This window comes from Orycteropus afer, unplaced genomic scaffold (genome assembly GCF_000298275.1).
Source record: "Orycteropus afer afer isolate SDZICR_OR568_19922 unplaced genomic scaffold, OryAfe1.0 scaffold00020, whole genome shotgun sequence".
Taxonomy (NCBI): Eukaryota; Metazoa; Chordata; class Mammalia; order Tubulidentata; family Orycteropodidae; genus Orycteropus; species Orycteropus afer.
The window spans coordinates 10,704,933-10,710,159 of record NW_006921607.1 but is presented as its reverse complement, the minus strand read 5'-3'; positions in this window follow the sequence as shown (position 1 = coordinate 10,710,159).

The following is a 5,227-nucleotide window of genomic DNA, read 5'->3' as shown; positions in this document are numbered from 1 at the left end:
AAAAAAAAGATCAAAACAAAATGAAGAAAGCCTAAGATTCATGTGGGATAACATCAAGAGGAATAACCTATGTGTAATCAGAATTCCCCTTGTGAAGAGGAACCAGACAAGGATGCCCTCTAACACCACTTCTGTTGAACATTGTATTGGAAGTCTTAGCCAGGGCAATAAAGCAAGAAAGGGAAATCAAAGGCATCCAAATTGGTGAGGAAGAAATGAAACTATCCTTATTTGCTGGTGATATGGTCCTATACACAGAAAACCCAAGAGACTCACCAAGAAAACTACTGGAACTAATTGAGAGATTTAGCATAGTGGCAAGATACAAGATCAACATACAAAAATCAGTTGGATTCCTCTATACTAGCAAAGAGATTGTTGGAAAGGAAATAAGGAGATCAATATCATTTACAATAGGTACCAAAAGAATAAAATACTTGGGAATAAATCTTACAAGGGACACAAAAGACCTATATAAAGAAAACTACAAAACACTATTTCAAGAAACCATAAGAGATCTACATTAATGGAAAACATACCATGTTCATTGATAGGAGGATTGAACATTGTGAAGATGTCAATACTACCCAAAGCAATCTATACATTCAATGCAATGCCAATCCAGATCCCATGCACATTCTTTAAAGACATGGAAAAACCAATCACTAATTTTATATGGAAAGGAAAGGGATCTTGGATAAGCAAAGCACTATTGAGAAAGGACAAAGTAGGTCTCACTCTTCCAGATCATAAAACCTACTATACAGCCACAGTAGTCAAAACAGCCTGATATTGATACAACAACAGACAAAGATCAGTGGAAGAGAATTGAGATCCTGAAATAGATCCATCAACCTATGGTCAGCTGATCTTTGACAAAGGGCCAAAATCCATTAAATGGAAAAGAGATAGTCTCTTCAACATATGGAGCTGGCAAAACTGGATATCCATTTGCAGAAAAATGAAACAAGATCCATATCTCACACCATTCACAAAAACTAACTCCATATGGATCAAAGACTTAAATGTGAAACCTAAAACTATAAAATACCTCAAGAAAAAAATAGGGGCAAATTTAGGGATCTAATTTATGGCATTATATCCTGAGACTTTTCTAAAGTCTCCTTGGGTTTCTGAGGCAGTATCTCTACAGAAGTAGATTGCCCAATCTTCCTTCTGAGTAGTGGCTGGTACTTCCATAGTGATACTGCTTCGGAAACCCAAGGAGGGGTCATTATGAGTCAGATCTGACTCAATGGCAGTGAGTTCGGTTTGGAATTTATGGCATAAATAGACTATCAAGCATAACCCACAATGCACAAACAGCAGAAGATAAACTAGATAAATGGGACTTTCTAAAAATTAAATTTTTATGTGCTTCAAAAGAGTAAAAAGAGAACCTACAAATTGGGAAAAAATATTGGGCAATAACACATGTGACAAGGGACTTATCACTAAAATTTATAGAAACCTCCAACATTTCAACAACAAAAAGACAAACAATCCAATTAAAAAATGGGTAGAAGACATGAACAGACACTTCACCAAAGAAGATATTCAGGCAGCCAAAACACACATGAAGAAATGTTCACAATCATAAGCCATGAGAAAGATGCAAATCAAAACAACAGTGAGATACCATCTCACCCCAGCACTAATACCAAAGTTCAACAAGACAGAAAATAATTAATGCTGGCAAGGATATGGAGAAATTGGGACTCTCATACACTGCGCTGTAAAATGATACAACCACTGTGTAAATCAGTATGGCATTTCCTTAAAAAATTGGAACTAGAAATACCGTTTGATCCAGCAAACCTACTACTAGGTATATATCCTAAAGCAGTGAGAGCCAGGACAAGAACAGCTATATGCACACCCATGTTCATTACAGCACTATTCACAATAGCAAAGAGATAGAAACAACCTAAGTGCCCATCAACAGAAGAATGGATAAGCAAACTATGGTACATACACCCAATGGAATACTATGCAACACTAAAGAATAATGTAGAATCTATGAAGCACTGCATAATGTGGATGAACTTAGAGGACATTATGCTGAGTGAAATAAGTCAATCACAGGACAAATATTGTATTAGTTCACTATCGTAAAAAGTCAAGGAAAGTTTTTTTCTTTTTTTAAAAGAGAAAACATGTAGGTAAAGCTTCGATGCCTTGTTTTGAACAACAGATGTTTATATATGACACTAAAAGCAAACCGAAAAAAGAAAAAAAAATAGATAAATTGAATGTCATTGAAATTTAAAACTTTTGTCATCAATTAAAAAAATGTATTGTCATTTGGGTGAAAGTTTACAGAGAAAATTAATTTTCTGTATAGCAGTTCATACATATTTTGTTTCATGACATTGACTATGATTCTCCACAATGTAACAGCTCTCTTTCCATTTCCTCTTGCTTGTGTCCTTCTTTCCTATGCATCACTGCCCTCTGAGCCATCTCCTGTGTAAATACTGCCCTTTTGTTCTCCCATGATGGATTGTTCTAAGGAGTGTATCTATCTGGTGTAAATGTTCACCCTTATGTCGGTCAATTGTTTTAGCTGGAAGCCATGGGAGTGAATTAAATTCCAGGCCTGAAAGTTTTGTTCCACGTTGTTCTCCCATGCCAACCAGGATCACCTGCACTAATCCCTTTTCAAGCAGTTGACTGTGGTAGCTGGGCACCATCTAGTTCTACTGGTCTCATGGTCATATAGGCTGAGGTTTGCATGGTCTGCTAGTCCCTTGGACTAATTGTTACCATGCATCTTTGATTTTCTTCATTCTTCTTTGCTCTGGACTAGGAGAGACCCACTGTTGCATCTAGAAGGCTGCTTGCAAGCTTTTAAAACCCTAGTTGCTACTCACCAAAGTAGGATATAGAACAATGTTTTTGTGTAGTATGTTATGCCAGTTAAGCCTGATGTTCCCCATGTCCTCCGAGGCCATGGTCCCAAGCCCAGTGGTCCAACACTTCACTCCATCAGGGTGGCTGACTGTGCATAAGAAATTACCATAACTTTGTCCCCGGTAGTTCTATTTATACGGACATTCTCATAGCACATACAAATACGTATGTAGAAATATCATCTGTAGACTTTATATACGGTCATGGGTATATTCCCTTTTTCCTAGACATACCTGATCATCAGCCTGTCTACCCATCTATTTACCCATAGATTAATGTCTGGTATCACTGATAACGCAGTATGGTATATGTAAAAGTGTTTGTCTTTGTTGTCTGTACTTCCTGTTTGCATTAAAAAATTTGTAAGTTTTTTTTTTTAATCAACAAAGTGAAGAGACAATCTACAGAAAAGGAAAAAATATTTAGTAACCATATATCTAATAAAGATTCGAGCAAAAGGCTTAAGTAGACATCCTCTAAAGAAGATATACAGATGGACAATGTTGTTGTTGTTGTTATGTGCCGTCGAGTTGGCCCCGACTCATAGCGACCCCTCCTTGGGTTTCCGAGGCAGTATCATTACGGAAGTAGGATTGCCCAACCTTCCTTCCGAGGAGCGGCTGGTGGGTTTGAACCGCCAGCCTTCTGGTTAGCAGTCAAGTGCCTTAGGCACTATGCTACCAGGGCTCCCCAGATGGACAATAGGCACATGAAAACATTCTCGGCATTACTAGTCATCAGGGAAATGCAAATCAAAACTACAATGAGATACCTCTTCATATTCACTGTTGTTGTTGTTATGTGCCGTTGAGTCAGACCCGACTCATAGCAACCCCTCCTTGGGTTTCCGAGACAGTATCACTGTGGAAGTAGATTGCCAACCTTCCTTCTGAGGAGTGGCTGGTGGGTTTGAACCGCCAGCCTTCTGACTAGCAGCCAAGTGCCTTAGGTGCTACACCGCCAGAGCTCCTTCATATCCATTAGGATGGCTATTATATATACATTTAAAAAATAATAATAATAACTGTGGTAAGAATGTGGAGAAACCAGAACACTCATGCATTGCTAGTGGGAATGTAAAATGGTGCAGCCACTTTAGAAAATAGTTTGGTGGTTAATCATAGAAGTTAAACAGAATTACCAAATGGCCCAATGATTGCACTCCCAGGTAGATAACTGAAAGCAAGAACTCAAGCAGATACTTGTCACCAGTATTCACCGCAGCAGTATTCACAACAGCTGAAAGGTAAAAAAAAAAAACCAAGTGTCTATCACCAGATGAATGGATAAAGAAAATGTGATATATACAATGGAATACTACCCAGTCATATAGAGAAATGAAGTTTGCATACATGCTACAACATGAACAAACCTTGAAAATTATTATGCTAAGAGAAAATAATTGAGACACAAAAGGACAAATATTGTATGATCCCACTTATATGAAATAACTTTAATAGGCAAGTGCATGGAGATCTGTTTATTAATGGTTATCAGAGGCTAGAGGGAGGGGAGATGGGGAAGTTACTACTGACAAGGTAATGAGTTTCTGTTTGGGATGATGAAAAAGTTTTGGAAACGGTAGTGGCAATGGTCGCACAGTATGGTGAAAGTAATAATGTCACTGAATTGTACTCTTAAAAATGGCTAGAATGACAAAAAAGTGTTATATATATATTATCACATAAAATTATTATTATTATTATTTTAAGAAAGGTCTAGGGCTAAAGGCGGAGCCTGAAGCCGAAAGAAGGGTGCGGAACAGTAGACATGTCTGAGGTTATAGGAGGAGAATCTTGGAGCCCAACGAGACTGGGGTCCTAGAAGTAAGTCTAGGGTCTAAGGAGTGTGGAGTCACAGAAAGGCTCTGAAGTCAAGAAACAGTTTGTAGTCTGCAAATCCGCAGTGCGACGAGGGAAGTCTGGGACCCAGGGACAGAGATTCCGAGTCAGAGGAAGGGTCTACGGCCCGAAGGGTGCTTGGGGTAGAAGAAGGACTCTCAGAGTGGAAGGGGCTTGGCCCCTAGGCTGCATAAAGTGCCCGGAGCCACTGTGGTTCCGCTTGCAGCACGTCCACCCGCCTCCCCGCGCAGTCGGGATCAGCTTCCATCTACCCTTACCCCCACCTGCGTGCCCACTGCAGGCCAACCGCGCTAAGCAGGCGAGCACGGGTCAGACCCGGACATTGCCAAGGGCGGGGGTGAGACGCCCCCTCGCGGCTGTCCAGACCCTCAGGCCCCGCCCCCTGCCCCCCGCCCTCCTCCAGCCGCATCCACTTCCGGCAGGCGCTGCGCTGCTGGGGGGCGCGGGCGAGG